Source organism: Oryzias latipes, chromosome 16 (assembly GCF_002234675.1).
Source record: "Oryzias latipes chromosome 16, ASM223467v1".
Lineage (NCBI taxonomy): Eukaryota > Metazoa > Chordata > Actinopteri > Beloniformes > Adrianichthyidae > Oryzias > Oryzias latipes.
The window spans coordinates 10,737,346-10,750,131 of record NC_019874.2 but is presented as its reverse complement, the minus strand read 5'-3'; the positions used below and the strand labels follow the sequence as shown (position 1 = coordinate 10,750,131).

Here is a 12,786-nt window from a genome sequence, read left to right as displayed (position 1 = left end):
ATCAAATCACTCATTTCTGAAATAAAAGAAATACAATACCTATCTCCTATTAACAGATGGGAGTGGTTAAAATTTAATATTAGAAAAACTGCGAATGTAGAAGGAAAAATTTTGGCTAGGAAAAAAAGACAAGAACAGACTGAAATAATTTCCAAATTAAACATTTTGTGTAATTTAACTCAACTGAGTGAGGAGAATGTCATTGAAATTAACAAATTGCAATCTAAATTGCAATTTTCCGGTTCCGGGTTACACGGCAGGACGCGTGGCGTGCCTTTCTGCGAATACAACTATCTTCAAATTACTTAAAAGGTTGATTTTCCCCAAAAAAGAGAGCTGACCATGCCCCCGAAGAAACCCCAGGAATACGAAGACCTCAAAGAGACTCTTGACATTATTCAAGAAACGCTGAAAAGTTTTATGGAACAAGTGTCGGCTAAGCTAAATATAAGCCACTATGGGAGATGATGGAAGAGTTCCGAAGATTTCGGGCTCAAAACGAGCAGCGAGAAAACTGGGTCGAGATTCTGGAGAAAAGACTGGACGATGTGGAACAGCAAGTAAGGATGAATAATGTCATTCTCACTGGAGTACCATTCAAGCCTCGAGCTAGCACTGCTAATGCTAGCGTAGCTAGCAGTGCTACTAATACGGAGATTGGTGCAGCGTCTTTGGAGCTGCAAATTCATTCATTTCTCACATCTAAAGGGATTTCCCTGGATCTCAATACCATCGAGACCTGCCACCTGCTCCCCAGGAGAAAGGAGACGGATAAACCAGCGAGCCTCATCAGGTTTGTGAATCACAAACACAAGCTAGCTTTGATGACCCAAAGGAAACACCTGAAAGGTGCTTATCTGAACGACCATCTGACCAGAAGGAATGCTGAAATCTCAAAACATGCACGGCTTCTCAGGAAGCGTAAGCAGATTGAGAACACTTGGGTTAAAGGCTGCAGGATTTATGTCAAACCGCTCGGTCCAGAGGACCGGTCCAAGGTTCTGGTGGTGAACACCATGAAAGACTTTGAAAAGTTTTTGATCAGGGTCGTCTGTAACAACATGGAGTAATAAACCAAAGAGCCAAATAATTTCAAGAAATATGACACGTGGATGCATCACTTTTTCTGTATGTCTGACGTAACCTGAATAACAGCAGAGTTCTGACCTGCAGACAACTTGACCTCAACTTTCACCGCAGCTGATATCAGCTGAAGAAGGATATGGACCTGAATCTAATGTCTGCAGACATAACATGGAAGAGAACTATTAACTGTTTTGAACCCAGAAGATCAGCTGTTATCAGTAAAAGAAGAAATACCAACCTTGGACAATCAACAGTTATGGACCCTTTTTAATTTTCCCCTACAGCATTACTTTATTATAAAATAAAAAAATAAAATAAAATAAAAATACAAAAAAAATATTAAAACAAAGTAAAACAAATGATTAATCACTTATTGAAAATTGTAAAATTGATTGACTTTTAATGATATTACTTCACTTTCTCCAAAACTTGATAAATTGATTCAAAAATCTTTCCTAATGTAGCATAATTTTGCACATATTTTTAACTTTTGATACTTGATGAAATTTTGCTATGAAAATTCCTGAAACAGTGTTGTGTCTACTTTACTGATATAGTATTATGTTTAATTCATATGAATGGCTTTTATAAGTAACATAATCTGCATATATTTCAGATGACTGATCTGCATTTGCCACGTTGATTTCTAAAATAGTTTGACGTAATACTTAAGTAATTCATCTTTGTCATGTGCTTTATCGATATCTTATGATTTTTTATTCTGTTTGATAAAAACTGGGAACCGGATATTGATAAATCATGTAATAAAATGGTTACAGTATAACGGGGTGGGATTATATAAGTTCGCTTCCTTCCACTCCCTTTCAAGCAATATTTATTAATATGTCTAATTATCCTAAGTTTGATTAGTTATTGTATGAATGTATAACTGATGTTTATATTGCTGTTGTGTATTATTTCTACTTAATTGCTTGAAATAAACCATTTCAAATCAAAATGGAACAGTGGACCAACTCTGCACCCTATCGAGGGTACTGGAGGGATTGTGGGAGTTCGCTTACCCAGTCCATATGTGTTTTGTGGATTTGGAAAGGGCGTTCGACCGCGTCCCCCATGGTGTCCTATGGGGGGTGCTCTGGGAGTATGGGGTCCGGGGAGCTTTACTGAGGGCTGTCCGGTCTCTGTATGACCGGAGTAGGAGATTAGTTCGCATAGCCGGCAGTAAGTCAGACCTGTTCCCGGTCCACGTTGGACTCTTGCAGGGCTGCCCTTTATCACCGGTTATGTTTATAGTTTTTCTAGACAGAATTTCTAGGCGCAGCCAGGGGTCAGAGGGGATCTGGTTTGGGGACCACAGGATTTCCTCTCTGCTTTTTGCAGATGATGTTGTCCTGTTGGCTTCATCGAGCCAGGACCTCCAACGTGCATTGGGGCGGTTTGCAGTCGAGTGTGAAGCGACTCGGATGAGGGTCAGCACCGCTAAATCTGAGGCCATGGTTCTATGCCCCCAGGTGGAGGAGTTTAAATACCTGGGGGTCTTGTTCACAAGTGAGGGAAGACCGGAGCGTGAGATCGACAGGCGGATTGGAGCAGCGTCCGTAGTTATGCGGTCGCTGTACTGGTCCGTTGTGGTGAAGAGAGAGCTGAGCCGAAGAGCAAAGCTCTCAATTTACTGGTCGATCTTCGTTCCAATACTCACCGGAACGAGGTCTCGAATACAAGCAGCTGAAATGAAATTCCTCCGTAGGCTGGCTGGGCGCTCCCTTGGAGATAGGGTGAGAAGCTCGGTCACCCGCGGAGAGCTCGGAGTAGAACCGCTTCTCCTCCACATCTAAAGGAGCCAGTTGAGGTGGCTCGGGCATCTAGTCCGGATGCCTCCTGGACGCCTCCCTGGAGAGGTGTTCCGGGCATGTCCCACTGGGCGGAGGCCCCGGAGAAAACCCAGGACGCTGGAGAGATTACATCTCTCGGCTGGCCTGGGAACACCTGGGGGTCCCCCCAGAGGAGCTGGAGGAAGTGGCTGGGGCGAGGGAAGTCTGGGCATCTCTGCTCAGTCTGCTGCCCCTGCGACCCGGTTCCGGATAAGCAGATGAAGATGGATGGAAAAAAAAAAGTCTCTTTGAACAAAAGTTGGTTTATCAGAAGGTTACCTAAAGTCGGGCAAATCTGGTAAAAATGTTGTTGATATATTTGTGTTTGACCTGCTTCTCTCTCTTATTTTTTTAATTGTGCAGTATACTAGGGAGGTGCATAGGCTGCCGGATGTTCTCGGGGTCCTTCAGGGTCCTTGGACCAATGATGACGTCACACTATCTGATTGGCTGTAAATTGCCACGACGTCGCCGTTTTTTTTTTTTTTTTTTTACTTTTTTGACAATTGAGGTATCATACATTAAATAACGAACAATAACAATGTAATCAACATTACATCGAAGATCAATCATCACTGCCAAACATAACACATTAACATAGAAAATAAAGAATATAGGGGAAAAAAAGAAACAATGAACATAACACACAAATAGATAATAACAGATAAGTAAAATAAAGGAACATGTAACCAATCTAAATAGTCTAATATAAGTTAGGGGTACTCGTGAAGTTTGTATTTCTGAACAAAACTAAGCAATTTCAAGCCATTCTTCTTTTTCATATAATGAAGTGATTGAAAGTAAAAACAGAGCTCTTTATGAAATGTTACAAAAAGTAGTTTGGTCTTCAAAAATTTATTTTTGTGTATATAAAATTTTTCTTGCAATATCAGGATATTAAGAACTGTATTTTCTGGTCTATTATATGATACCACACCGAATAGAATTTTTTTTGAGTGTAAATAAACTGGCACTGCAATTTTGGAAGAATACCAAAAGCAGAACTCATCCCAGAATGTTTTTATAATTCCACAGTTAAAGAATAAATGATCCACCGTCTCAATGTCATTCAAACAAAAACTGCAGTCATTCTCTTCAAACCCAAAACAAATCCTTTAAAATTCCTTAGATGGGTACGACGTCGCTAAGTAGTAAACGCTAAACGTAAAATCGCTCGCTAAGCAGTTGGTCCAACTGGTGTTGCTGTAGGGTGACGTCATCATTGGTCGAAGGACCCCCAAAGGACCCCGAGAACCTGTGAAAGTCTTTGCCACAACAGTGAGCTTGACTACACGCGAGGCTGCAGGACCAGTCTCTGTTCAAACGAACATAACTTTCTCGAGTGATCGTCTAAAGTTGGGCAAATCTTTTAAAAACTTACTCGACATATTTGTCGTTTTACTTCCTTCCCATTTCTTTTTTGACCGTGCAGTATTACTACCTAAATTTTTCGGCAAAAACTTCGGTTGTCAAAAACCACTTCGCATATTTTAAGGTGAGTATCTTGAATTATAATGTTGCCACTAGATTATTTGTATATGTGTTTTATTCATCTCCTGCAAATTCCATGACAAAATTCAAGTCTGCAAATACCTTTTTTAACTATGGAAGTGCGCGTTGTGAATGTCCGCCGCCTCCGCGATGATGGAAAATTCTCTGTTTAAAGGGCTCACAATACTCTTTCGTAATTCTGTTATTTTCTATAATCGTCATGTAAAATCAGCTCGAAATTACTTTTAAGACTTATTTTTACGAATCAACAACAGTTAAATGTTATTTTAACGTTGGATTACTGAGATTTAAGTAGATTGATTTTAGGCCTTCACAGAGGTTTAGATTGGAGTCTCATGGTCACGTGGTCGGTTTCTAGCAAAGCGATTTGCTTCTACCGTTGTTTACAATCATACAGGAGCACATGTAACTGAGTAAATGCCAGGAAGACGTTGTATTTTTATTTATTTAAAAAAAAACCCTAATCAAGAACTTTAAAAAATATTATATATTTTTAATAATTATTTTTATGTTTTATTTTTCAGACTGTAAAATTTTTCTTTTCTTTTCATTTTTTTAAACTTTAAACTTAAGTCATCATGTGTTTTCACATTTGATTTCTGTGTAAAATTGGATCTGCCATTAGTTATTAATATTTTATCTTTCTGTGCTTTCAGAGCTTAACAGCATGCCTCCAAAGAAGCCTGGGTTAGTAGTTGAATTTACTGCTGAGAAGTATGGCAACATCCCAGATGCTCCACCATTGAGGAATGGGCATGTTTTACACATTTTCTTCCAGCAAAAGCGTAAAATTACTCACACCATTCAGCAAATATCCAAGATCTTAGGATCAAATGTTGTTGTGAAACCATGGCAGATTAATTATTTGCTGAAAAAAACAATAAGAAAATACCAACATTTCACACGTGAAAGTGACAAGCAGCATTTTCAGGATGTGTGTGACCAAGTATTTACTTTGCACACCTTAGCTCAGCCCTCTCCTCATAAGGCCCCATCAGTTTCAGATGAATCTCAATTGTCTCATCCATCTACGTCTCAGTTTGAGGTCTCATCTCCAGCCATAATGACTTTATCACCTCTAACTGTTTCGGAGCTCACTGCTGGGGAAGAATCATGCACCAGCTCCACTCAGTCACCTGCTGTATCTGTGCGAACATCACCGAGAATCGCCTTAACTCCCGAGTTCCAAAGAATCAAAAGGAGACTTTCATTTGTAATGATGACCAAATCTGACATGAAAAACAAATATCGTGATTCTGTGAAGTCTTTGCGAGAGCAATTAAAATCAAGCCATGTGCAAAAAGTGAAATGCCTCAACCAGGACATAAAACGTAAAAAAGAGATAATTGCCAAGAAGAATGACATGATATGTCTGTTGAGAAAAGAGATCAAAAGGGGACCCGGCATGGAACAATTAGATTTGTTGAGGAAACGGTTGTCTTATGAGAAGAAAAAGAACTTGCAGTTAAAGAAATATGGTAAATGCAAAAAGGTTGCTGAAACTTCTGCTTCTGCGGAAAGTGATGATTCCCGGGGTCTCATTGCAGCGGAAACGGTTAATGTACAGAGTCAACGAATCAGGGAGTTAGAAAATGAGAATCTTGTTCTGCAGGAAAAAGTGGAGGCGTTGACAAATAGACAGCGTCAAGTCTTTGTAAGAGAAGGTAAAATCTATCCATTTGATCTTAGAATGGTTGTTTATGATCATATTTTGAATAATGTACCCACCAGAAGTATCCCCATTCTGATTCAGAAATGGGCACAAAGGGCCGGTTTTACATTTGATACTGTACCTCATCGGGGAACTGTGGAACAAATGGTTAGAGAATTGGGTGTTGTCTCTGATTTTCAGGTTGCTGAGTTTTTGTTGAGCAACCAAGAGCTCACGTTGGGTTTTGATGCTACGACCCAGGAAGGGGTTCATGTAAATGAAATCCACTTCACTAGTGCCTGTGATTGTTTAATTATGTCCCTTGACCTCCTGCCTGGTGGCACTGCTGAAGATTACCAGCTCCATATTCAGGAGTCACTAAATAGAGTGGCAGATGTTTACACTAAAATATATGATTGTAATTTTGAAAATATCAGGAAAACTATGATTGCCAATATAAAAAATACACTGACTGATCGTAGTGCGGTTAATCACGCCACTATTTCTCAGTTAGAGGAGGCATGGGGGGTGTCATTTAATGAACTGAACTGTCATCTGCACCCGTTAGAAACCATAGCCAGATCGTGCAGGTCAACTCTGAAGGATGCTGAGACAGTCAGAGGCAGTCTGTCAGGAAACGACTGCATTGCTGGAAATATTGTTCTTGCTGTCAACAAATTTAGGTACAAAGACGGTAAAGGTGACCCTAGGGGGTTTGTTTCATTTTTAGAAAAGTCTGGATTACCTAAAGGTCTTCTACCAAGGTACAGGGGGAACAGGTTGCATGTTTTGTTTGTCATCTGTGAGCAGCTGATGTACCACTACGATTTATTCTTAAACTTCTTCTCCACAGGAACTGTTTCCTGTAGTGATTTGCAGTCTGCCTTATTGTCTGACTTTGGTTCAGCCACTGGCAAGGTAGAAATGCAAGTGCTAGGTTTAATTGGCATATTTTTGTCTGGACCTTGGATGTCAAAATTTTATACTGCTGCTGCTACTCAGACTGTGAGCCACGTTGATGGGATTGAGACTGTGAGGAATGTCATTGAAACCATCAAGACTTATGTGGAGGTTCCTTTGGAAACATTAGTCTTGAAAAAGGACGTCTTTGGTGGGGAACTGCAGGCTTCGTCAGTGCAGAAGCTCCAAATGGAGCCAGCTGATAGGTCTCTCTTTGCCACCATGATGAGTGCATGTCTGGCACAGATTGTTGTAGCACTGGAAAGGCAGTACAGTCGATATTTCAAGCTGGATATCAATGAAGTTCTCCGGAAAGAAACTGAGTCAGCCCGTTGCCACAACATTGACGCTGAGGCAGTGATGGGTATGTTCTCTGCAGCCAAAAGCCGTGCTCCGAATGCAACACTTTGTTTTATTTCGTCGAAGATAAGGGCTAAGAAGAACAGAACTTGCGACTATCTTGACAACCTTGATGCTAAGAAAAAGAATAAGCTATTGAATGTATCCATTTCTCTCGCACGACAACAGCGCTGTGTCGTTCGAAAGAAATGCTTTGAAATCAGGGACGAAATTATCCGCAGAATTGCTGTGAAGACCCAAAAAAGGGCTTCTTCTGATAAAAACAAGCTGAAGACAGCCCCAAAAAATTCCAAATTGGACCTTTCCAAAGACTTTCCCCATATTCAATATGTCAGCCAACTCCAGCGATGGAGGAGCGGCACAGGAAGCGAGCCCAAGTCTGTTTCACCAGGGCTAAGCACCGACGTCCAGGGGGTCTTGAACACCTCCCTCCCGGCCCTGCGCTCGGCCATCCAGAGGCTGAAGTCAGCTCAAGAAAACTCGGACTTGAATGAGATCCGCAGGGCAGTCGCAGAGATCTACCAGCTGGTGGAGGAGGCCTGGGTTTTACCAGCCGTTGGACGTCAGGTGGCTGAAGAAATCTGCAATAGGATCCGGCTGGATGGAGGCCTGGAGCTCCTGCTGCTGCAGCTCCAAAAGACGCCTGAGGTGGAGATCATCCATGAGTCTGCAAAACTCCTGGAGCAGATACTGACCTCAGAGAACAGGTAATATTGATAAACTTTCACCCGAAAGTTGCAAGGCAAGCATCTATTGATACCTCTAAATGACAAACGTGACTTTAAATATCAAAAACCACAGCGAATCAGCTTTCAATGTGTCGCACAGGTGGTTTGGCAGAGATTTTTACACCAGATGCCCTTCCTGACACAACTCTGTAATTTATCCAGGCTGGGGACCGGATAAAATACAAGTCTGGGGCCCCCTTGTGACTACATAGTTAGGCAGTAACTTCCCATGGACCCACACTGGAATAATCACACCCCCTTAAGAAACGAACCTTGGTTTCTCATGCAGCCAGCTGAGCCATCCAGCCACCCATAGGACGGTGGTTCTGTGGGCGAAATTGATAAAATAAATTGTATACTATACTCACATGGACCGTGGGCTTTGATTGACATCTGACAAACTTATCTTTAGCTGTACAATGACGTTATTTGGGCTTCTATATTTTTCTACTTACTTTCAAAATGGGAGGTGGCTTTCAAATCAACCCAATACAAGCCAGTGGCCCGTATGATAACATGCTTTATCCATCTTTTTTAAAATTCATTATTTGTGGTGAAGAGAGAGCTAAGTCAGAAAGCAAAGCTCTCAATTTACTGGTTGGTCTTCGTTCCAATACTCACCTATGTGCTTTGGGCAATGACCTAAAGAACGAGGTCCCGCTCCTCCTCCACGTCGTGAGGTGCCGGCTCACGGCCTGGTAACACTTCAGAGAAAGAATTCTGGGCCAGTTTCAGGGAACATTTTTCATTAAAAAATTCTTAAAATGTTATCTCTGAGTAAAAACTTTAGCAAATGTTTCTCCTTCTTTTCTGAAACTAAACACACTGATATTTTTTTGTGTGTGATTGATGCCTTTCATTAACGGCATTTGTATTTGATGGTGTCTGATTGCAAACGGTTGTTCCAACAGGGACTATGTTGCACGCCTGGGCCTGGGAGTCATCCTCAACCTGGCTCGACAGCAAGAGGATGCTCAGCTGGCTCGCAGTGTCTCCGGCATCCTACAGCACATGTTCAAACACACAGAGGAAACATCTGTCCACCTCATCTCCAACGGGGCCCTGGGTGCTCTCCTTTTTTGGTGTCGAGGCACAGATCCCACTGTGCTGCGCCACTGTGCCGTAGCGCTGTCAAACTGTGCCATGTACGGAGGCCACCGATGTCAGCGGATGATGATTGACAAGCAGGCGGCTGAGTGGCTCTTCCCTCTGGCTTTTTCTAAACAAGACGAGCTTATCCGCTTCCGCGCCTGCCTGGCTGTGACCATGCTGGCTGCAAACCGAGAAATGGAGAGGGAGGTGGTGAAATCTGGGACTTTGGAGCTGGTGGAACCTTTCATTGCATCTCTGGATCTTGATGACTTTGCCTGCAGTTTATTGAACAACACCGATTGCATGCAGGGAAAGACTGCATCTGACCTCCAGCACCTCTTGCCTTTACTGGATGGCACAAGAGTGGAGGGAAAGTGCATTGCAGCCTTTTACATTTGTGTTGAGGCTAGTATCAAGTCCCGTCACCACAACATTAAGGTATGAGCGCGAGGCTCCTTTACCATAGACTTTAAATTATATCTGATACCATAAATTTTGTTTTGTCTTATGTATTCAAAGATATTTCAAGAGATCGGAGCAGTTCAGAGCCTGAAAAGAATCATCATGTACTGCACCAATGAGACAGCCTGTTCACTTTCCAAGAAAGCGCTAAGCATGATGGGAGAAGAAGTACCCAAAAGAATCTTCTCATCCGTCTCCAACTGGACAACCTGTGAAGTGCGGGTGTGGTTGCAGCAGGTTGGCTTCAGTGCTTATTGTGACCGTTTCCAGGTAAATAAGACAGGAAAATCATAAGAAAAAGGCATGGAGAACAGTAACATGTCGGAGCCCAAAGGCTAACTGGTCTGCTGGTGATGTGTGTTGCTGCACAGGAGCTTCAGGTGGATGGAGATCTCCTTCTGAACATGACGGATCAACACCTCAGCTCTGATTTGGGCATGACTGCAGGTCTCACCCGCGAGAGGTAAGACAATTGCACCTGTGTGTAAAGTTAGTGTTGTGTAAAAATGTGTTTTGTTAATCATCCTCCAGGTTTTTGCTAGAGTTACGAGTGCTGAAATCATATGCAGACTACTCCGCATGCGACCCAAACAACATGGCTGGCTGGCTGGCTGAGGTGGACCCTCGTTTCCGTCAGTACACCTACGGCATGGTCCAGGCAGGAGTCGATCGAAACACCGTCCTGAACCTCAATGATCACTACCTTCAGTATGACTGCCACATAGAAAATGAAGTCCACAGAGCAAAAATACTGTCCGCCAGCGGCAAACCATCCAAGCCATGCGACACAGACGAGCAGCCGCCAGGGCCCGACGTGTTCATCAGCTACTGCCGGACGACCGGCTCCCAGCTGGCCAGGTCAGGACTGAAAGTTGCTTTGCTTTTTTAGTTGACATAAGAATAAGATGATTTAAAAGACAAACCTTTTGTCGTCTTTAGTCTTCTGAAGGTGCACCTTCAGGTCAGAGGATACAGTGTCTTTATAGACGTGGAAAACCTGGAGGCTGGCAAATTTGAGGGCAAACTGGTTCAGAGTGTGCAGCAGGCGAGGAACTTCATCCTGGTCTTGTCAGCCAACGCACTTGACAAATACATGGGAGACACTGGCATGAAGGATTGGATGCATAAGGTCAGAGGTTTTCTTTCTTTCATATGTAAATAAACATCCGAATGCTCGCCTGGACCGACCAAAAATGACACACTGTGTGAAAGACTTGATTAAACAAAATGTGAAAGTGTTCCCATTGTATGACATCATAAAAATGGTGCTAAATAACTGTCCATGAAACTAACATGTCTTGTGTATAACTGATGTCTGAATGCCTCTGAAAATGAGATCATGACCTTGATGAAGGTCTTTTGGTTCATGTTTGTGGTTTTTTTAATCTGGTCTTTAATCCTGTAACAGTTTTTCATTCATGAAATAGTGAGGGCAACACTCTGATTACTGCTGAAATAAGTCACCAAGCCTTGGATTTGGTGATGATTGATGCAATTATTTTTTAAACATCAGATGAAACATTTTTAGTTAAAAATGTCTTTTTTGTTGCAGGAAATAGTCACAGCCCTGGCTTGTAAGAAGAACATTGTTCCTGTCGTGGATAATTTCATGTGGCCTGAACCCACGTCATTACCTGAAGACATGAGACCTATGCTCAACTTCAATGGCATCAAGTGAGTATCAGAACCTTCAGTTGTTGAAATAATTGAGTTTTTTCAGCATATAAACCAACATTTCATGTGTTTTGCCAAAAAATTAGAATTGTTTAAACAGATGTAATAGTTTGTTTTTGTGGTTTTATAATGGTAGTCTTTATCCACAGAACTTCAATCTGTAAAAGTAGGAAACTGTCAGATCTTCAAAATACATTTTCTTTAAATGCATTCATTTTTGCTTCTTCCTCATCCAGATGGTCTCATGAGTACCAGGAGGCCACGATTGATGAGATCCTCCGCTTCCTGAAAGAGCCAAGACCAAACTGACCATCCTGATAAGTCCAAAGAGCAGGAGAAGAAATAAGTCGACAGAAAATGCAGCAGGATAAAATACCATTTATGATGTCCCTTTCCACACATTATAGCCAAAAACTCAAATGGTTTTCCTTACTGCTAAAAACGCATGTGAAATGAAATATGTTTGGAGCTCACATAAATGCCTTGTAAATTATCCCAGTTTAAAATGTGAACACATGGAATTGAGAAAGGGAATTCAAGTACTTGTACAAACTTTATGCCTTCAATGTTATTGAAATGATACTGTTTTAAACGTATAACCAGTTGCAGTATGTACCTTTTGTATCTCAGGAAAAAAGCAGTAATAAATCAGCAGGCACCCAGAGAATCCACCAACCCTTCATTTCCCTTCAATGGTTATTGTACATGCCGCTTTTCTGTTAACTTGTATGTCCTAAATCAATCAAAGCAGGTCTTAATATTACAGAAAGAACCCGCTACATTTTTTTCTGGTTCAGTCATACTTAATAAAAGAAAAACTAAAATATGGAGCCTGTTAACAAATTTCTTGGAGAACCAACCTCAGACCTCCTGTGGATGCAGGCGTTTCCATATCCTTTTGTCTCCTCATGTGTTTCATAGACACTTGATGACGTTGAGATCAGGGCTCGGTTGGGGCCATGGCATCACTTCCAGTACTAGGCCTTAATGACTCTGGATGTGTTTGAGGTCATTGTATTGCTCGGAAATTAGCTTCGAGCAAATCATACGCCTGATGGTATTGCATGATGGATATCATATGTATGTATTTCATAGCATTGAGAAAACCATTCATTCTGACCATTTCTCCAACTCCATTTGCAGAACTGTAGTCCCAAGCTTTCAGGAAACCTCCACTAGGCTTCACTATTGCCTGCAGATTTCCATCATTGAACCACTCTTTAATGCATGAGTTGCCTTCTGGTACAGGCAAATATTTTAACTGTTTGTCTCTTCAGTGTCATTTGCCTTCACCACAGCTCCTGTGTTTTTGTTCAAATGTAAGTTGCTTGGCCTCGTTCTGACATTGAAGGTTTGGCTTTTTGGCTGCAACATTTATCTAGACTCTGAACAGTATATGGGTTCATCAGTATGGAGTCCTATACTGTTC

At 41.7% G+C, this 12,786-nt stretch overlaps 1 pseudogene across 1 annotated transcript; it reads left to right on the top strand.

Moving 5' to 3' along the window:
• Positions 1-4,150: 4,150 nt before the first annotated feature.
• On the top strand, positions 4,151-12,183 carry LOC111948945 (annotated as a pseudogene). Its single transcript, XR_002874924.1, has 9 exons — positions 4,151-4,413; positions 5,087-8,108; positions 9,041-9,659; positions 9,741-9,953; positions 10,055-10,146; positions 10,215-10,541; positions 10,623-10,812; positions 11,236-11,357; positions 11,594-12,183. The product of XR_002874924.1 is annotated as an uncharacterized LOC111948945 (transcript).
• Positions 12,184-12,786: the final 603 nt, after the last annotated feature.